General features: G+C 41.4%; 1 pseudogene; it reads left to right on the top strand.

Annotated features, from left to right (window-relative positions):
* Positions 1 to 12,943: 12,943 nt before the first annotated feature.
* LOC112480691 lies at positions 12,944 to 13,062 on the top strand (annotated as a pseudogene).
* Positions 13,063 to 22,506: the final 9,444 nt, after the last annotated feature.

The following is a 22,506-nucleotide window of genomic DNA, read 5'->3' on the forward strand; positions in this document are numbered from 1 at the left end:
AAGCTGAAAAAAAAAATCTGCTTGCCCTGAGAGTGTAGATATCAGGGAACTAAAAGGGTCAGGGTTCTTTCCACATAAACTAATTCTGCTAGAGAACTCCTGAGTACTCTGATATCTGGAGAATGGGTGTAGAGGGAGAGAAAGGACATCAGCTAGGAGCTCCTGTCCTAGAAACTCATGTTGAAGGTGGGCATCCTTAGCTGAACTTGATGTCAAAGTTGACTATTCTCCATATGCCAGCCCTTCTCATTTTAAAGAGAAATGCCAAGTTACAGGCTGTTGACAATCAGATTCAACATACACTTGGGCAGCAGAAAGAAACCAGGGTGAGAGTGGGCTGCCTGGAGACCAGGGCTCTCCTTGTCAAGTGTGAAAGGAAGACTGGATATTGCTTTGAGGCTGTTGTTAGGAAAAATATTGGACTTATTATTAGGTGGGTGATTTTCATTTTTAGGAGGGAGGAGAGGAAGGAGGGAGGACAGAGGAGAGAGTGCTGCTCTGGAGTAATGGAGCAGGTCTTTCTTATGTCTTATTGGAGTAAAGATGGGAGAGGCCTTTAGGGCTGTCATGAGCTTTTGGTCAAGAAAGAGACTGTTTTGTGATAAGAAATCTAGGAGGTGAGCATGTGCCCCTCCTTGCATAGAATGCCTACAATTGGTATTGTAACCACTTTGAAATTTATCTATTACTTCTTCCATTTAGTTATTACAACAATCCTGAGAGTCAATATTTCTGTCCATTTTAGAGATGAACAGACTGAAGCCTAGAGAGGTCTTGGAACTTGCTCTCGGTCTCATGTGGAGATGGTGCTGTCTGATCTTAAATTCCTGGTTGCTTCCAGTATCCCATTCCTCCCCCATGACATTTCGTAGTTCCTGTGTGATAGGATCTTAGTGTTGGAATTGTATGCAATGGCAGTTTTATTGCATTAATTCATTTTTCTTTATTGCTAGGAATCTAGACTTCTTTAAGTGCATAAATAATACATAAGTTAGTATGTTGAGCTGATTCCCACCCTTTTACAACAAGCCTTCAGTTCTTCCTGAGATCAATAAAACATAAAAGAAAAGAAAAAAGGTAACTAAACATGTGTATGGATCCTGGACCTTGTGCAAATACAAACCCCTGTTCTGGAGTGGAAGCCATGCTTGATGACTCAGCTTTCTTGTCACTAATGAGCTGGGATGTGATCAGGTATTCAAAACTGAGTAAGGATTAAGTTGACGCACTTGGATCCATACCTCTGATTAAACACAGATGGAAAGAAGTTTCTTTTTTGAGGGATTGTGTGAGAGGAGAGGCAAGGAGAGATGAGTGAGAGTTCTTGTATGTGCAATGCTTCTTCTAAACCTTGGCTGTGCCAGGGACTGCTGAACTTACCATGGGAGACAGCAGAGATGAAATCACAGAGATGAAATTAAAGGAGAAATAACTAAAGAAGAAAACAGCAATAATTCAACACGATTAGAAAAAACAACAATACAACCACCCATCGGCCCAACTCAACATCTGGAAAAAGCTACCCACTAAGAAGCCAGAGATGCTGTCAACTCAGATGGCACTTTGGTGCAAAGTGGGAAAAGCAGTCTCTGGGCACACGCAGCTCTATGTGGGCTGAATTTCAGGTTTCCTCGCCCCTCAACCATGCCCCCTCATGCAGAGAACCCCTTCACAGCTGTACATGGGGCCCTGAAGGTCCACAGGTCATTTTGTCATATTTCTGGCCTTTCCTTTTCTCAAGTTTTCCTTTTTTTAAAAAGACTCAATAGATGCTTTTTTTTCCCAAGGATTATGAAGCTGCAGCCTCTGAGATGATATGTAGATAAAAGATGTCACAGGGATAAGAGCTAGAGAAAGCTTTAATGAGAAGAGCTTAGACCATGTTCAAAGCTCTTCCACAGTACACGAAGGGACAACAGAGCTGACAGAATGCTGGGTGACACACCGTGGGTGACACGCCATGTCAGTGGGCTCTTGCTCGAGCTAAGGCCTCACTCTGATGAGCTAGGCAATTGGGGGACTGTTTGAACAGACCAAAGAAAAATATCAAAAGGCAAATTGGAGTCAGCAAGAAAATGAATAGCACATGATCTCCAAGGGAGATTGCAGAGGTAATGACAAAGCAGTCAGGTTTTAAAAGGAAGCTGTTATTCCAAGAAATGTAATTTTGTTCAACTTTTTTTTTTTTTAAATGGAAAAGAGGATGAAGAGATCAACACTAACTAAATCATCACTGTCAGATAAAAGATAAATCTTTCATTAGGAAACATTTCTTTGGATGCCCTTTTGACATTGAAGACTATATTTGGTGTAAGGATTTGAGGCTTTATCAAAACTGTGATATGCTAAAATAAACAAAACCACAATGTCATGTTTTATTGGAGAAGAGCAGCCATAAAAAAATGAGAGAACTTTCAAGATTAATAGCATGTTTTCCCTATAGGAGCTTTGCTCTTTTTAATCATTTTACAGATCCATACTTGTGAATGTTTGCACATTCAGCAAACATAGGCTTGAATAATGAGAGGTACTGCCTTGACCCCCTAGAGATTCAGGTTCAAATTCCCATCCAGAGTCTTCTAATACCTGCAAAGGTCGGTTCCCTAAATAGGTTTCTTGTCCCAGGCCCTACTGAGACCTTGCTTCTGCACTTAGGGGGTCCATTAACCTTCCCACCACCTCTCTTCACTTTTCCCATCCCTCCACCACACAGTCACCTGCAGGCTCAGCATGCTCTTCATTCTGGAACCAATGAGAAGGGACAAAAAAAGACTCTTAGAAGAGGCAATCTGCTGCCAGTTCTGCAGGAATCTGGTGCTTCCACTAAGTTTTTACCTTCTAATCAAGATGGTAGAGTAGGTAAATGGCATGCTTGCCTTCTCTCATGACCACATCAGTATTACAACTAAACTACAGAACTACCATCTTTGAGAATCACCTGAGGTCCAGCTGAACAGAAATCTTATAACTAAGGACATACAGAAGAAGCCACATTGAGACTGGTAGGATGGGAAAAGATGCAGAATGGACTGGTCCTATACCCATGTGTGGCAGTTAAGTGTCAGGAGGGAAATTTAGGCTTTAGAGGACCCTGAAGGGTGAGGGGTCCCAGCCCCTAGCCTAGGGTTCCAGTGCAAGGAAGTGCAAGGGAGAGAAATCCCCACAACTTCTGGCTGTGAAAACCGGTGGAGATTGTGGCTGAGTAAAACAAAGGGTAACTGGAGTCTCAGGTGCCCTCTTACAGGGCTTGTACATAGACTTACTTGATGACAGACTGACTTGCTCTGAGCTCCAACTCTGGGGCAGCAGCTGGAAAGGCACCAAGGACATACAGGGAGGAACTGAATTGTCTGGCTTCAGGGAGAGGGTTGGAGGAGCAGCTTTCTCCCAGACAGAAGTGCTGGTAGAAGCCATTGTTCCTTTGTTGAGCTGTCCCTCTGGGCATGCGAACAACAACAAAAGCTCAACTACAACAGGAATGCATACACAACACACGCAAGGGACACACCTTCAGCGCCCAGCTTAGGCAACCAGAGACCCTGTGCCCCTGGACCCCAAGGCCACTTACTATGTAAGGCCACTCTACTAAGACTGGGAGACATAGCAGTTCTACCTAATACATAGAAACATACACAGGGAGGCAGCCAAAATGGGGAAACAGGAAACATAACCCAAATGAAAGGAAAAAGCTTCAGAAAAAGAAATAAATAAAATGGAGACAAGCACTTTACCAGATGTAGAGTTCAAAACACTGGTTATAAGGATGCTCCATGATCGCAGTGAGAATGTCAACAAAGAGATAGGAAATATAAAATACTAAACAAAACAAAACATAAAAATGCAGGTAGAAAACATAAAAAGAACCAGTCAGAAATGGAGAATACAATAACTGAAAAAAGAATACATTAGAGGGAATCAGCAGTGGATTAGATGAAGCAGAGACTTGAATTAGAAATTTAGAAGATAAGGTAACAGAAAACACACAATCAGAACAGCAACAAGAAAAAAGAATCCAAAAAAACATGAAGATAGTGTAAGGGGCCTCTGGGACAACATCAGGCATACCAACATTTGCGTCACAGGGGCACCAGAAGGAGAGGAGAGAGAGTACCTATTTGAAGAAATAATGACAGAAAACTTCCCTAACCTGGTGAAGGAACTAGACATACAAGCCCAAGAAGTACACAGAGTCCCAAATAAGATGAACCCAAAGAGGTCCACGCCAAGACACATCATAATTAAAATGCCAGTTTAAAGGCAAAGAGAGAATCTTAAAAGCAGCAAGAGAAAAGCAGTTACCTACAACAGAAGGACAGATAAAGAGATTCCCAGATAAGAAAAAGCTAAAGGAGTTCATTACAGCCAAACTAGTAATATAAGAAATGTTTAACATAATACTTCTTTAAGAAGAAGGAAAAAAAAAAGATAAAAAAACATAGATAAAAAACCATGAATAATAAAATAATAATAACTACATATCTATCAATAATTACTTTAAATATAAATGGGTTAAATGCTCCAATCAAAAGACAGGGTGGCTGAATGGATAAGAAAACAAGATCCTTATATTTGCTGCCTACAAGAGACTCATTTCAGATAGAAAGACACACAGATTGAAAGTAAAGGGATGGAAAAATATTTCATAAAAATGGGGAGAAAAAAAGCTGGGATAGCAATACTTATACCAGACAAAATAGACTTTAAAACAAAGGCTATAACAGGAGACAAAGAAAGACTCACTAATCCCACTTCTCGGTATTTATCTAAAGAAGCCCTAAACACTACTTTGAAGGAAACTGTGCATATGTTCCATATGTTCATTGCAGCATTATTTACAATAGCCAAGATATGGAGGCAACCTGGGTGTCCATCAATGGATGAATGGATAAAGAACAGGTGGTACATATCCACAATGGAATACTAAGCCATAAAAAGGAATGAAATCTTGCCATCTGCAACAACATGGATGGACCTAGAGGATAGTGTGCTGAGTGGAGTAAGTCATAGTAAGACATGCGCTATATTAGTTCATTTATATGTGGAATCTAAAAAACAAAATAAATGAACAAACAAAACAGAAACAAACTCATAGGTACAGAAGGCATTTTGATGTTTACCAGATATGAGGGGAGTTAGAACGGTGGGTGAAAAAGAAGGGACAAAGAAGTAACAAATTGGTAGTTACAAATAGTAATGGAGATGTAAAGTATAGCGTAAGGAATATAGTCAATAATATTGTAATAACTATGTATGATGTCAGGTGTGTGCTAGATTTGTCAAAGTGATCACTTTGTAAGTTATATAAATGTCTAATCACTATTGTACACTTGAAACTAATATAATTTAAAAAAAGAAGAGGTAATCTTCTGCTAGTCCTGCTGGAATCTTGTGCTTCCACTAGGTTCCTGCCTTTCTTCTGTCATCACTCCTCTCTTTGATCCCTTTTCCACCAGGCCAGGAGTTTGCCTATGACTGGCATTGTGTCCCCCTTTATGACTCTTGCCTTCTGCCTTCCATAAAGCTCTTCTGAATCACCCATGTCGTCTGTTCCCATTTTTCTGCTACTTAGCTAGATCCCACATATTACCCTGGGCACTAATTCTGTCTTCACCTTCATCAGCCCCCACATTCTCTGTACACTGTCTGCTGACTGCTGGGTGTCCTCCTGCTGCCTGCAGCTGTGTTCATGCCTTAACATATGATCTACTCTCATGGATAAATATGTTCCCCAGATTACCAACCCTTCTGACTTGCTTATAACACTGTGCTTTAGTAAGAAGTGTCCATGGATCTTCCTCTTAGAGCTCTGCCATTAACACAACTCAGACATATCCTCTCTGTATTTGCTCTGTTCTCTGGTAGCTTAGATTCCTCATCTTCCATTCAATATTTTTTCTCCACTAAGAGTCTTTATTACTCATAGCGTATGCTCCTTATAACTTCAATGTCTACTTAGAGCCCTGTTGGAGGTATAGCAAGCACTTCCTAACTCTCATAGAACCCTTTGGAAATAATTATTATCTAAGATCAGTTAACCACATGAGTGTTGAGTGCCCTGTTATGCTAACAAGATGAAGTCAATCGAAGAGAAAGCAGTCAGGTCTTGAATTCCAGACCTAAAACCACATGTTCAGTAGTTTTAGTCAAATAAGGTTTCGTAAGTGAAAGTAACTTATGGCTACTTGACAATAGTTGTGTGATAAAGTTCTGGCAAATCTTGTTAACTTTTAAGAGTAGAAAAGGGAGACTTTGGGTGGTTTGAATAGTCACCCTGGAGGAACTGTGTTGTGAGAGTTTTAATTTGGGGGAAGAGCCTTTCTATTGCAAAGCTGTTTGTGCTGGTAACTTTGATGATCTAATTCACCTTCAATTTTTCCATGACCCAAACCAAGACTAAAAACAATCAATAATACAATCATGTGCAACTAACATTTTCTAAATAGAAATAATTTGGAACACAGCCTGCCTGTTGCTTTGATGACTTACAAATTGTATGTGATGAACATCATGTGAGACGGACAAATGGCTGTGTAGGTGTCAACAGGTACCAAGTCAGGCTGATGTAAGTGATCAGATAGGTGCACGTTCCAGACACTTGGCACCCTGCATTGTCTACATGGCTCAGCAAGTCAGGAACTTTGTGTCCACGTAGGACATCATGCTCGTAAAATCATTCCCCTGAACATGTGAGTCATGGAAAAGACCTTAAATCATCTAGCATCGCCTCCCTTCCATCACAGAAACTCTTCACATGACAGCTCTGACAGACGATCACACAACTTCTGTTTTAATTCTTCCATTGAAAGGAAACTTACTCACCATACATCTTAGCAATGATAAACTTGAACATTCCAGGTAGTACAGCCTTAATTCTTAGAACTCATTTCCTTGCATGGAATTAAATGTGCTTCTCCTTGGTTGTAATTTTGTTCTCTAGATCTAAATGTTACAATGTATTGACTTAATTTACTTGAAATGTCTACAACTCAGAGCGAGAGGTTTTCACATTTATTGTGAGAGGGCATGGATTTTTTAAAAAAATGCCCAAAACCCCTGGCTCAGAGCTGATTTGGAATGAATAGGCCCTTCTCTCACTATTTCTGTTCTCCCTTCTCCTGAGATGGATGTAGCTATTTTTACTTTCACTGCTCATGGCTTACAGTTCACTGATTTTGATGAATGAGACATCTTTTTTTGGCACACCCTATAGATCAGCTTCTTGGAGCTTCTCGCCTTTGAGTGTTTGGCTGCTTGCAGAGGTAAGACTCTTCACAAAGGGAGAGAAGAGAGGTTCGTCAGCAGGATCCCCCATCTCACCCCTGTGCCCTCCACCCTCCATCTGGCCACTCTGCAGATCACTTTCTTCAAGATATCTTCACATTCTTGCTGCTCCCGTGCCTGTGAATATCAGGGCTCTTTGGACACCCCCAAACCCTTTCCCCTCAGGGAAAGTGAGTCCAGGCCAAAGGTGGCAGAGACCCCACTTTAACCATGGTAGTGATATTCCAGAGGATCATGCCCAGGGATTCAGAACACTTCACTGTAATAGAACTCATAGTGGGCAGGACACTTCTTAATACCACACAGGAAAACATGACAAGGTTTGCAGCATCTCATTCAACTGCCTTGCGCAGCTGCCGGAGCCGCAGAGAACACAGCCTGAACCCCACATTCTCATGCCTGCTCCAAGAATGTGCTTGCTCTTCTCGTTTCCCAGGTCAAATTGCCCAAAGATTGATCTTACTTTAGGTGCTGGGGAATATTGTCTGTTTAGCCAAGCACCTGTCAGTTTTAAGTGGGATTTGCCATGGCCAAGAAGACAAGGTTAGTTCAGCCCAACTGAGTGGTCCATAAATGTTGCTTGAATGAAAGGGTGGGTGGACTGGGCTGGACATAGAGAGGGTCTTTGTCAGAATTCTGGAACCCTGGAAGTGGATTTCATGGAGGGGAGCATTTCCTTCTATATGGAGAGTGGAAAGCTGGCACAGATATATCATCCACTCAGTTACCCACAGAGAAGCTGGGGTAGATCATGTGGATTAGGATCTGGAGTTGAGAAGGAAAACCTGGCGTGCCTAGTATGCCCACAAACCGGGGTATCAGAGGGCATCTGGGGTCTGACCAGCTCAGGAGGCCTGTGAGAAAGGGGAGGGCTGCCTCAGAGGACACAGTTAAATAAAATCCCATTAGTCTCAGTAAGTAGGAGCAGGGCTGGCTACATAGTTTGCAGGACTCAGTTAAAAAATAAAGATGTGAGGCCCTTTGTTAAAAAATTATTAAGAATTTCAAGATGACAACAACAGAGTACTAAACTAAACACAAACTCCTTCTAGCTGTGGGGCCCTGTGCAACTTCTCAGGTCACATGCCCATGAAATTGGCCTGGGGTAGGAGTCATTGCCTGCCCCTGTTTCAGAAGTAGCTGAATCAGCTTCTCTGTGATGCATTCCCTTTTTACTCTCCTTGATTCATCATATTAAGTTCACTTTGCTCTGGTTCCGAATCTGATATGTTTGCTCAGTCTTATTCCCTTGCTCCATTGTCAGTGGCTTGCAAGTCTCAGGTTCTCCACCGCTAATAATGCTGTTACTGTTTATCTAGGTCTACCATGCCCTGGCAGAGGTGCTTAATATACATTATCTCTAATCCTTTCAGAAATACTGGGTTGCAAGTGTTTTTACTCCTATTTTATAGAGATCTAAAGTGGTTTGGTTAAGGCCTCACAACTTATAAATGATAGAATCAAGATCAGGATGACTTCAAAAACATATGCTCTTTCCATTTACCACCTGGTCTTTGAGGGCATAATTGTGTCTTGTTGATTTTTGTGTTTGCAGGGCCTTGAACATAGCATCCCTCAAATATATATATATATATTTGGGGGCTCCATTGACATTAGGGGTTCTCTGACTCAGGCCTGATTTGAATGTCTTCCTGCCTCTTATAGATGCTGAGCTCTTCCAGCCAAATGCATTCTCCTGGGTGGTCATCTGCCTAAACCTTACTGCTCTCTGGCCAGGGATTTGGGCTGACACTGGAGAAACTAAGCAACTTGCTCTTCTCTCTATTCCCAAAGACTCAGCCAGAGCAGGTCTGAAGCAGCCATCTCTGTACTCTGTTCCCTCAGGCTTCACCCTGACCCCTCTCAGCTTTGGAGAGGGTCTCCCAACCCCCAACCAGCAGAAGGCAAGCCCCATTGCTATTATCTCTCCAGGAAAGAGAGGAAAGAGCAAGTGAACAAGCAAACCAGGAAATCGTTTTCAATGTTGCCAGTGATGCCACGCCTCACTCTTTTGAGGCAAAAGAGGCATGGAGGGTGAATAGTGTTCTAAGTGAGGCCACTGTGAGTGGCCGAGGCCGCATTTTATGCAGAATCAGAGCCCCTTCCTTCTGGAAGCCTGCAGGAAATCGGAAGTGCAGGTTTGATTTAAACTGTATTATTCATGTAAAATAAAGTCCATTGCCTTCCTGCTTTCTAAATCAAGACTCATACACACTTCACTGTGCTCAATACATACACACGCTCCACTGTGGACAGATACGTCACCCAAAGCTTTTGTCTTGGAACGTTGTTGTCACCTCCTGGGCCCCACAGCCTAGACACTTCATTAGGCTGGGCTCTTTGAGACTTCGATCTCGTCGTTGCCCTGCCTAACCAAGCTGCCCCCCAGTCTCTGCCCACTCATTTAAGAGTCCCTGGTTCACACTCTCCACTCTTTTTCCTTTGGATGGGATTAGGTTGGCGCTGTTGTGCAGCTTGGGGTCTCACTTAGCTGAGTTCCTTTCCCCCGGCCTATAATGAAGAATAAATTGAGAGGACTCATAGGAATATTCTGCTGATTCTTGCTGTTCGGGGAAAAGGAGGTTGTGCTGGCAAATCTCATTTCGAAATCGTCAGTTCTGTTCCGAATATTCAACAGGACAGGTTTTTCCATAAGTGATGTGGACAACTGACTGGATGGGCCTGCTGGGCCACCGGGGATCACCTCTGGGAAGCACAATTTCAGTGACAAGATGCTGAGAACACTGCAGCTAACTGGAGTTCCCATTTGGAAGATCCTGTTCTCCTGAGTCCTTCTGCATGAGCTGGTTCAGGTTTCGTGCTGTTTTGCTCATCTCTGTTCTCGTATTTAGTAGTAGCAGAGGAAGAAAAAAACTGCTCTTCTGGTGTTTGTTTGACTATTGAGGCTAATTGTTCATTTGCTGAAAAGAACAAAATCAAAGACCAAGGATCTCTAACATATTGCGCATGCGCGCGCGCGTGTGTATGTACACTTATTTCTGTAGGTATTAGAAAATGAGATGTGAGCACCAAGGTAAAAATAAGACAAGAACATTTTATAAATAATATTTCCCCTTTTGCCCCCAAAGGTGCCACCCTTCAGCTGTAATTACACCTTCTATTTAGAGCTTTCTGAAAATCGGTTCCATATGTCTGTGCACGCTGTGGCATCATCATGTTATCTTTCAATATATAATTGTGGTTGAAAGACAAAAGGGATGATCAGATTTCAGGAGTAAGAAGACAAACAGAATCAAGCTGAAATTTGAGATCTCAGCTCTCTATCAATGTCTGACTATCTACTGGACTTGGTGTTCAGGCAATGCCTCCGAACACAGGCAGACGTCCACAGGCCACTAGAAAAATCATTTCCCCAGAATATGTGTCTGGATAGGGGAGGACGAGGAAAAGGTGGGAAAAGATAGCCCGACTTTGTAGCCACCAGAGACTGATGATGAAAATTGTGCATAGCAGCCAGAGCAAATCGCTCTCGTTTTACAGGGATTGCACTGGATTTTGAAATTAAACGCCCCAGTGGGGAGAATGTACCTGCCTGAGCTTCGAGAGAGACGTTGGGTTTGTGGGCTTATGAGTTGAGAGTATTTATTTTTCAAGCTCTGGAGCTCTGTGCCTGCCCTGCTGTTACTTCCATGTGACAAATGTCTGGATTCATTCTCTTTTTAGCAGTACTTTAGGCAGGAAGAAAGCCAGTTTTACCTTGGGAAGGTGTCGGGGAGGGAAAGGGGTAAATCAGCAAGTAAATCACAGCCCCTCTCTAGGGTTTTCCATGTCTGGGAGGCATTAATCCTACTCCTCAGGCTATGCTTAGGAGTGATATAAACTGTTCAAGATAAAGACCAGCTCTCAGAAAGCCTTAAAGATTTCTAATTTGATTAGAATGTACTCAGTGCAAAACCAACGGAGGTGGTGGGGTATCTCCTTTTTAACAAGGTTTGGGTTCTAAAGACCGCGTGGAGGTGAAAATTGCATGTAGTCAAAATTATGCTTGAGAATCCCTTCACTCATCTGCGGAGTGTGCTTCAAGATACACTGGGTGAGGCTGGAAAGCAGCCTCACGGGAGGGGCCGGCACACATCACCCTTTCTTCTGGGCTCGTTTTGCGGTCTGTGCTCTTTGATAGAAGCGTGGAGGACTGGTGGTATTTAAATTGTTCGCTCAGTCTCATCTAGTCAGGTGAGCATTTTTTAATTTGCTTAAGGAAGATTCATGCCGGATACAGTTTTATTGTACCAATGGATGGTTCAAAAATATGCATTTGCCTTGTGTAGAAGAGAAGGGAGAAGAGGAGACATATGTAGAGGGGAGGGAAGAGGAAGGGAATGGAGAGGCAGAAAACCCAGGTCTTAATATCCCTGCCTGAGCTCAGGGACCCTCTGGCTTCACCGTGACACATTTACAAGGCCTCTAGCTCATAATAATAGCTTATATATTGCACTGAAAATGTGCTAGGCACTGGTCTAACCACTTTACATGTGTTAATCCATTTAATACTCACAATAACTCTGTAAGGTGAAACTTTATTATCTCATTTTGTAGATGAAGAAATAAAGTCTTCGAGTCCATTCACATTTTTGTCCCTCCAGCTTAAGATGAAGATGGGTGTCAGGGCAGAGCTACTAAAAGGAAATGGAACTTTTATTTTCTTTCACAGGGTGCAGTAGGGTTGTTGCCATGGGAGGACCTGCTCTCTTGTCCTCTGGGGGTCAATGACGCAGCCAGATTGAGCAGCCTTGCTCTCTGGTCTCTGAGTTTTGGCACAGGTTATTCCCTCTGCCTGGCATTCTTTCCTCCTTCCATTGTGAGAACGTTTACTCACCCCTCCCTGCCTCCTGTGGCTGGATTAGAGTCCCCACCACTCTCCTCACCCTCCGCCCCCAGCCCCCAAGTGTTCTGTCTCATCCTCTGACCATATCCTTATCCAAAGGCTCTGTAGGACTGGGATGCTGGTTTCTTTCTGTTATCTCCACAGCCCTCAGAACAATGCCTGGCTCACTGTACTCAAAGTTTGCTGAATGGATGTTGAATCAATGCAGAGCTACAGTGCGTTACTTCCTATCCAGTTTCTAAAATACAGGCACCTCCTGCTTAACATCAGCAATCTGTTTCTAAACATAAGATGTTCTGCATAAAAATGCTAACCAGAGCCCATTCTTTATTATTTGAAATGGGAAAATTACACCGTTACACAGCAATTCCAAATCTCAAATCAATTTCCTAAAACATAACTGAAGCATGGTAATTAGAAGATCATATGAGAATGTAAATGCTTAAAACATTTCTTCTTAATCTCAGACTATTAATGTGGTCATTGATAACTGCTCTGTGTGCAGCAAAAACCTTCTCTTCCAGTGTCATGCCTTTTCTCTCTGGCTTTAGTTTCTTCAAGTTTTTCTTCAACACTTGCTCAAATTTTAGGAAACTTGTCCAATACTAAGCAAAAAACAGGTCAAATTATTCAAGGCTTATGGAAATTTGTTCGGGTCAAGGATACAACAGGCAGAGAATGGATGACACTGAGTATGAAATCTTAAAAATTGTACTTGGAATGTAACTAAGTCTTTCCCCACACATTGTTTTGTTAAAAATGTACTTTGAGTTTTAAGAATGCACACATGTTTTTTTTAAATTCATGCATTTCCTGGTCTACGGCCATGCTACCCTGAACAAGCCTGATCTCGTCTGATCTCGGAAGCTAAGCAGGATTGGGCATGGTTAGTACTTGGATGGGAGACCACCTAGGAAGACCAGGTGCTGTAGGCATAAAAAATAAAAAAATAAGGGATTGTAAACTGACAAGGTCCTCGCAATCTGTGAGGTCAACCAAGGGTTGCCTCGCCTAAAAAATAAAAAAAATAAAATTCATACATTTCCTGAAGAGTATGTTATCATAGTCAGTGCCTGCTTTCCTTTCTTCTTTCCTTTTATTCTTCCTTCCTTCTTTCTTTCAAAGTAATTGAATATATAAAATTTGGTATGACCTATGAAAGGATCCAGAATATGCCATTGTGACCTAAGGATTATTTTGAGCTGAAGGCATTTGAAAAATTAACAAATGCAGAAAGAGGCTTTTTCTGTGCTCCCCTTTTCTGCCTAAAAGCAGAACCTTCCAAAAAAAAGTTCAGCTCTCATAAAACCCCCTTTAAGGAAGGCTTCTCATACCAGGGGAAAAAGTAACTCTTGTTACTGGAGATGAGAAGTCAGCATTGGATGCATAAATAGACCTTAGTAAAACAAACCTTATCTTTCATTAGTGTCCTCATAGATTTCTCAGTCGTTCCTCACTATTTATTATCCCTTGAAACCCCAAACTCCTGCTTTTATTAAGATGTAGTTAAGCTCTAATTTCTATCCACTTCTTTGAGCCACTTTCTGAGTTCCCATATGTGTAAGTGAATAAACTACCTTGCTGATCTGACCTGTGTCAGTTTAATTTGCAGGCCCCCAAAATACTGAACATAAAAGGGTAGAGGAAAAGTTTTCTTTCCTGATATGAAGAAATGTTCTATTAGGAAAATGTAAATCAGGGATAATTCTGCAGAATGTGCCTTTATTTTCAAACTTTAAAAAGGTCCACATGTTCCTGAATAGGACAGAGCACTGTCTTTTCTGAAGTTTACATGAATGATGATGCCTCCATGGTTCACCTGTCAGTCTTCTAGGGGCCTGAGACCTGTACCTAACTGTGATGCCTTGAAGTAGGGTCGAATTCCAGTTGAGAAATTTTCCTGCATGGCTCTTGGATTCTGGGCAACCCTCCATTTCTCTGGTTTATGAGGAGGCACTAAATTCTTGCCTCATCAGTTTGATTAGGACATGAAAGCCTTTTTTTAGAAAAGCAAATATCTTACTATTGCAAGGACAGTAATATTGGTTTTCACCTTCTTTCAACTGTTAATTGAACCCCTACATTTTAGCTGGGCATAGAATGAAGATGACATTTCCCAGCCTTCCTTGCAGATAGGTGTGGCAATATAACTAGTTCTCACCAATAGAATATGAGTGGAAGAGATGTGTATCACCTTAGGGTGGTGCCATCTTTTGGAAGCCAGAAGGTCAGTGAAGATTCTCAGCTTTGTCATTTAAGCAGTTTTGCCCAAGATGGGACCTGTGCAAAGTATCAAGAGCTCACAATTTCACTGTTCACTTTTAGTGAGCCAGGAACACGTTCACTACAGTGCCTGGCATGGAGGAGGTGTTCGACAAATACTTATGTGTTGAGTGAATGAAGGGATAAATAGACGACTGGACTATCTAGAGATCTAGGTGTTCGTGCTAATCATGGTCACCTTTCATTATTCAGAACAGATAACCCATGAGCCAAAGACGATCTTAGTTCAGCTTTCAGTGGCCCCAGGCTGGCTACTACTGTCACCTGCACCGCTCCATTCCCTCTGGCTTTGTAACAGTAGCCTTTTTTTTAATTTTGTGTGCCTATGCATGATGCCAATCCTACATCCTTGTTTTGGGGACCCATAAAGAAACAGGGTTGAAACTCAGGTATGCTATTTTGTGGAATTTGCCAGTCTGTTCTGTATCACAGATAATTCCTTTAAAAAATTTATTCACTGGACCCAAGTGTAGATTATCAAATAAAGGGAAAGAAATTCATTCCTTGTGTAATGAGAGGTGAGTACAATATCTTGAGGGTAACAATCTTTTCCCACACAAGATAAAGTAGGCAGGGCCCAGTTTGAAATCTTTTAGGGCCTGGCTTGAATTTTGCCCTCAATAGAACCAGGCCTTAGGGTGAACCATCCCTCCTGCACAGTGGCTCCAGCCACCCAGGGAGGGAGATAAGTCTGATGCTAGTTAAAGGATGCATTTGAGCAGGTTGCCTACAGCCTTAGCTCTCTTGCCCTTGGATTTTATCTTTTTTATTTGGAAAAGATACCACAAGGACAGGGGGCCTAACGGCATTGATTTGTCTTGATAGTTTGTTGATTAAGTCCTGGAGATGCTGGCATCTGCAAATACATCTTATTAGGTGTGATCAGGCAAGTAAATTGTCCCTGCCCTCTAGCATGCTACAGTAATTAACTGTAATACCAACAACTAAAAGTTAATCGCTGCACGTGCAAAGCCAGGCTCCCTTTGTCTGCATGCAAAACCTTCTTTCTACCATCACTTCAAGGTGTTAGCTTTGAGACTTGGAATAGGTTCTTTGAAAAAGAGCCTTACCTTCCAGTAAAACTGTTCCACATATTATGATTTTAATTTAATTAGGTTTTAAAAAGGTTAATCATAACATTTTAATGGCTTAAGCTCACATTAATATTCTGAGAACACTGTTTAGCTCAGCCATTTGTGATTCAAAAGGATGTTTTTCTAGAAAAGAAATTGGCTTTTAGGACAATTACTGAAAAATAGCTTTCATTTGATTAAGACAGGTATTTTGCTACTAAAAGACCATTATTGAAATAAAATACATATAAGATATTTTTAAAAATGATAAAAGCTTAGCTCGATACTGTTTATCTAAGAGAAAGGAAGACTGGGCAGTGCATTTATAGAGATTATCTTGAAGGCGGCTAACATCCTTTAGCAATGAGCAAATTAGCGAACTGTGCTTGTGATGTGCTGTGTGTCGTCAAGCTAATGTTTTATTTATTTGCCTGAGAGCTGCTATCTTCATTAGGGAGTTTAGAAAGCAAAGCAAGACGATATTTACTAGCCCGGCAAACTAATAAATTCTGCTCATGTTTCTTCTTTTTCTATCATAGCTAATCGTTTATTTATTTATTTATTTTTTATTTTTACAAGTAGCCATTGGATATGCTAATGGATCCTGTGGGAACAGGAGTAAACAATAACTTCCGGTACAGGAAGATAGCAAGGAATAACTCAGTCTTACATATATGTATGGCTACTGTGTGCCACGCATCGTGCTAGCTCTGAGGGTACAGATGCTAAAGCCTGGGCCCTCCCTCCAGACACTCACAATAAGCAGGGAGCTGGCATTGATTATACAACTAACTTTCACTATACAGTGTAGTAAGTGCTATTCTTTCCCCAAAGCAGCACAGGGGCCAAGCAACTAGTTCAGCTTGGTGGGACTAGAGATTGTTGTAAAAAGCAGGGAGGAGCTGGGGCTTGAACGACTAGACAGATTTTGCCAGGAGGAGAAGGGAAATCATTCTGGTAGACCGACTACTGCATAAACTGGTTCTCAAAGTGTGGCCTCCAACCAGCAGCATCACCATCACCTGGAAATTGTTAGAAATGCACATCCTCAGGCCTCACACAGGACCTGCTGAATCAGAGAGTCGGCAAGAGAGGGTTTAAATGTCAGCAGTCTGTGTTTTAATTAATTTCTAGGTGATTCTGACGCCCATGAAGTTAAGAACATGGGTGTTTATGATTTTTGTGGTCAACTGTGAGAAGTTTGACATGACTAGAGCTTTGATTTGATGGAGGGTGGAGTGGGGAGATGGAGTAACAGGTGGCGAGGTTGGAAATGTCAGTTGGGATCAATTTTGAAGGAAGGAAGGGGAGGATATTAATATTTATATACGCTATCTTCATGTGTGAATGTTTTTATAATAATAATGGCTTTAGAGCCAGGTAATAGAAACCAATTCAAACTAGCTTAAACAAAGGAATTTATTGAAAAGATACCATGATATCTCATTGTAGCCCAAGGGAGAATTCAACAACCAGTATTTCATACTGTTTCCTTAGTACAGATTCCTCGATGTAATGTTACTGTTTCAGAGAATGTGAACAATTTCATGACTCCTGATGTCTATGGCTGAGCAGCTTCTAAATGGTTGTATGAGGCCACCAGAGTTCAACATAAACACAGGTTTTGCTTCATCCTCATTAATATCAGTTCTATTGTTTGTAACTGGATTGGGGGAAATGGCATGCCACTGTTGGTGTTTGCAATTAATTGATTATTAATGAAGTCAAATGTTTACAATTATGTTTATTTACCAATTGTATATTTTACTTGAAAAGGAGTTTTGTCCTTATTTTAGCAGAAGAGAATCTGGTCTCCTTGCCAGGGATTCAAGATAAGAGTAATTCCAGCAAAATAAAGAGAAAATCATTTTAGTTTTGGTTGCTACAGAGGCTGCCGGTTTCCCACTGGACGCACCCTCGCCACTGTCTTCTACTAGCAGCTGAAAGGTCCGTGGAGTCACAAAACTGTGTCCAAATCCCAGCTGTGCCATTTACTGGCCTTGTGATTTACTGTAGGTTTCTGCACCTCTTTGGGCAACAGTGTCCTCACCTGGAAATTAGGAATAAACTTCCCTACCTATCTCCATGATCATTTGAAGACCAGAAGGAGGTCAGGTACTTGAAAATGCTTAATAAACTATAAAGCCCTGTAAAAATATAAGATATCGCTTTTATAACATTGGCTTACTTAAATGAGCAGTCTCCAAGGGGTCATGCCAGGTCAGGACATTTGCTTTTGACCTATAAGCAGAAACATCCTTGGTCTACTTTAACTTTTTCACTTTTCACGCAAATGGGGCTCAATTCATAGATGCAAATTCAAGAAAGACATGGATGGTGTTTCAGGTAGTTTTATTTCCACCAATAGGCAATGGGCTTCACAGATAGGAAGGATCTGATATTTCATACTCATACCTCCTGGGTACACTATTTCCTTCCTTCCTTCCTTCCTTCCTTCCTTCCTTCCTTCCTTCCTTCCTTCCTTCCTTCCTTCCTTCCTTCTTTCCCTTCCTTCCTTCCTTCCTTCCTTCCTTCCTTCCTTCCTTCTTTCCTTCTTTCCTTCTTTCCTTCTTTCCTTCTTTCCTTCCTTCCATCTATGGGCCAAGCACTGGGAGGAAATAGTGAGCAAGAGCTGACTCAGTCCTTGCTTTGGTGGAGCTCACATTGTTTATTCAGTAAGGTACACTGCCCATGTGTCCCCAGGTTTAACACAGGTCTTCAGTAGACTGCACAGTGCTTTACAGTTTATAAGATATGTTTATGGCAACATATGCATTTTATTCTGCCACTGACATCATGAGAAAGGCCAAGAGGCATAATTTTTTGAAGTCAGAAGGATGAGGTGACTTGCCTAAGATTACATAGCAGAATAAGTTGTGGGTCTGGCCCTGTGCCAGGTCCCCTGGCACCTAGTTTAGTGTCTTTTCCACAGCACCACATTCATTTATCCTTTTCATTCTCATATTTACAGTGGGTTAAACTTAGCTCTGCTTTGATGAGGGAATGGAAATGATGAGATTCCCCTGTAGAATCCTAACTCACCTGAAAACTGGGTTGGCTTTTGTTGTGTGAAATGTAGTTCCACACGTAATTAAGAAAAGAAAACCCAGCAGCCAGAAATTAAAAAGCTAAAAGAAAAAGAGGTACCCTTGGGAAGGTCTCCAATGGCCTAAAAAGCCAGGCAGCAGGTCTACCGAGGTCGGAGAGGCTGCAGAGCAGAGGAGGGGGTGGCAGCTCGGCTCTGCTCTCTGACGGAAAATGTCCCCACCAGTCACTGGAATTACCGGAGATGGTTCTGAGGGATAAAGGGAGATAAGTGAGCCAGATAGAAAAGCTTGCAGAAAATTGAACAAAACCAGGAAAAGATGAGATGGGCTAAAAAAAGAAGCTGCAGAAATCTGGGTAAGAGAAGCAGCCTGAGATCCTTAGCCTCTCTTCATTGCAGAGGGAGAAAAAGGTGCAGTGTTAGCTGGCAGTCCACACAGCTGGTGTGGGGGCAGGGTCAGTCTGAGATGTGGGCCTGGGGTGGCAGTTGAGTCCCTCTTCTGAAATCCTCTGCACGTCGTGGCTGTACAGTGCCTGAGTTACTCACCTGACGATCCCCCTCCCCTGGACCGTGGAGCTACCACGTTCAGCTTTTACCTCCAGAGTGTACTAGGATGCTCATGGCATATCAGGTGAGCCACCAGGCATCTGGGATTCTGCTAGGCAATGCCTGCTATGCAATTTCTGTTCAGTATGTTAAGGTTTTCAAGCCATTGAAATATTTTTCACATAAAATTAAAAATGCTATTACATACCAAATATTCCCTGACTCACGTTAGGTAAGGAGCTTGGAAATGGACTTGGGGAATTACTCTGCAGCATGAATCCACAGGTTTAACAGAGATGTGGCAATTACCCTCTAATTCGGGCCAAGGTAATTAAAAAAATTCAGATCTTTGGAAAATTGCTTCATTCTCTGCCTTCAGCTGGAGGAAGAATGGTTTGCCTGTTGGCTCCTGAATCCAACATAGGTTGTCTCATCCAGCCGTCCAGTAGGCAGAAATAGCCAACTGTACCTCAGACACCTGAAATAAGAGAAGATAAGAAGGAACTTTTTTTCTGTACCTCTCTCCCTGCTTATTTCCCCCCATTTTCCAGCTTCATCCACACTCTCAGGCTATAATAACAAGACTTTGGCTGCTGAATATCGCCTATTTCTCCAGCATTTTAGGGCCACGCTTCCAGCTGGCAGTCAAATAGAATGACTTGGGCCTCTATCTCCTTTTTGGAAAGCCCAATGTCCCCCCATATCTCTACGAATTGTAGCTAGCCCAGTGTTTCTTCACTGGCTCCACGTTCCTGCTTCTGGTGAATTCTTTCTCGATCTCGTCTCCTTGGCTTTCATCCTGTACACCCTGTCCTTTTCTTCACATCATCTCCTCTACATGGGCAAATCCCGCTTTCCTTCAATTCTCCCAGACAATCATGCACACAGGGCCATGATGTATGGCAGACTTTACTGAAGGACTAGGGGTACCAAAGCTGGTTATGTTACCATAGCAAATAACAGATGATTTTGACAAAATCAGGAAAAAATAAAAAGATACTGGACACCTCCATTGCTGGAACTTCCTCATTTTTCCTGGCTCGGCTCACTACTGTGTTTGCTTTGGTGTTCCCTTTTTTTTCTCCTTCCTTACATCTCTCTTTTCTCTCTCCCCAATCGCTATACATTTCCTTTGCAGATCACATTTGGAAACTGACTCCCAGAAGGAAGAAAGGGAGACAATGGGCTGAGCCAGCCCCAGTTATTCTTCTGAAATTTACCAATCTTGGGGTTCATTTGGGAAGAATAATTCCCAGGAGGAGGAATGAGGATCAGGGTAGAGAGGCCAGGAGAAATTCTCGTCTTGGAAATGATCCTGAGCCTATCTGTCAGTTTCTCAGTCTCTATACTCAGCCTCGCCTGACTAGCTTTCATATCTAATTGTAAAACTGTGACCAAAAAGAGAGTCTATGATTTTCAATGCTTTGTTGCTCAGATAGTTTTACAGAGTATATTCCTTTTGCTGTTTAACTTCTACTAGTTCCTTCTTTAGATGTGAAACGTCGCATGCCAACTAGCAGGCATCTTGAACCTTTACCGTTGACCTTTGTTTTCCTCTTATTTCATGAGAGCTTTCATTTAAGATCAACATTAATTGAGCACCTAATGATAACTCTATGCTAGGAATAGTGAAATACACAAATACGATTAAGACATGCTTCCTTCCCTCAAGGAACTCATGATTTAGTAGAAAATAAGTATAAGGTTATGCTATAACCTTTAAGGTGCTTCTGAAAACATTATTTTATAACACAAATAAAGTAGGGAGGATGGATGATGATCTGATATGAAGAATGACAAAATAGAAACTCAGAGTTATTAAATCAAGACTTACACAGCTAGTAAGTGATAGACCAGAACTGGAAGCTGGGCTTTGATTCCTAGTCGAATCCCCTTCCTACTTCCTGCACCCACACTGGGTGCATCACTTCCACTCTAAGTATGTTCCCAGAAAGAGAAAGTATTTTGAAAATTATTGGGTTGATTCTAGGAACAGGAAACTCACAGCTCTTTGGAAAAAGAATATGCTGTGGTAGGCAGTAGCTTTCCTCTTTATCATTTTTTTTTTTTTTTAAAGGCAGTGTCCAAATCCATGTCAGCCTCATAAACTATGTCAGGATGATTTTCCGGAGAATTATTCTCCAAAAGATGTTGAGGGTTGTTTTTTTTCCCAGGTTAGTTTGATGTGAGTTCTTATTTTATGAAGCTTGTTATCCTATTCTTGGGTAGCTTTTAAAGCAAATATTTCTTAAAAAAATAATTGTTGGTACCCCAAAGCTCAAACAATGTTTAGTAAATGCACATTATTAGGCAAATTATATGATAAAGTCTATTGTGACACAATTTACTGTTTTTAAAAGCTTATATTGACTTCTCCCGGTAGGAGAAAACCCCCATGAGGAAGATATGAAACATGAATACACAAGCCTGTGAAGTGGAGTAATCCTAGAAAAGAAAGGCAGAGCAGGCACTGAATTGCTTTTTAACACTTCCCAAACCAGGTGTTCACAGTGCAGCTTCATTTTCTTTATTTAGGGCTTTGTACATTCCAGAAGAGCTTTTAGCCATGTTGTGGCTCTGAGCCCAGAGCCACAAAGCAGAGAAATGGAGAGAACCACCACGACATTATTGAGCTGCTGATCAAACAGCTTCAAAAGACTGCTCTGCTTCTGCATTTGCTTCCTTATCGTTGGGTCAGAATGGTTTGAGGCTTTTGATTATTTGCACAAAATCCAAAACAGAACAAATGAGAGAACACTTATCTACTATTTTGGACCATCCCTTTTACTTTACTCTCAAGTAGCACAAATAATTGAGTGTTAGACTGTTCTGGGGTTTCTGTCTCAGACTGTGCCAAAGTTCTCTAGTGCTGTACATAGATTATCAAAACATGTGGAGGTCCTTTCTTTGTTCTGATCACAAATAAATGTATGAAAGTTGTGTGGGTATTTGATTGTGGCAAAAAAGTCATAGTGGTTGATATAAATTGACCAATTTCTGGTATGGTGGTTGGCATGCATACTCAATAAATATTTGTTGACTGATAATGTAGTTCACATTATCATCTCTCTCTTCAAACCATCACTATGATATTAAATACTTGTTTTCAGATAGCTTGCCAGGTTTAAATGTCTTATCATATTACTCAGTATTGTTTGATAAGTAATAGCATTGTTATTTCAGAATAATAATAATAATAAGTACCATTTATTATTTTTTAGGTGCTAGGATCTGTGCTAAGTGTATTATTTACATTATTTCATTTTACCTTGTTAGACTTTTATAAGATATTGTTATCCCATTTTATAAATGAGAATATTAGAGCTGTCTCTTGATGAAAATATTCTTAACTTTATTATACTCAAACTTTTCAATCTTTTACATAATCAATTCTCTATGTATTTTCTTTAAGAAATCTTTTCCTATCCTAA

The sequence above is a fragment of the Pteropus alecto genome, unplaced genomic scaffold (assembly GCF_000325575.1).
Source record: "Pteropus alecto unplaced genomic scaffold, ASM32557v1 scaffold20, whole genome shotgun sequence".
In the NCBI taxonomy this organism is placed as follows: Eukaryota; Metazoa; Chordata; class Mammalia; order Chiroptera; family Pteropodidae; genus Pteropus; species Pteropus alecto.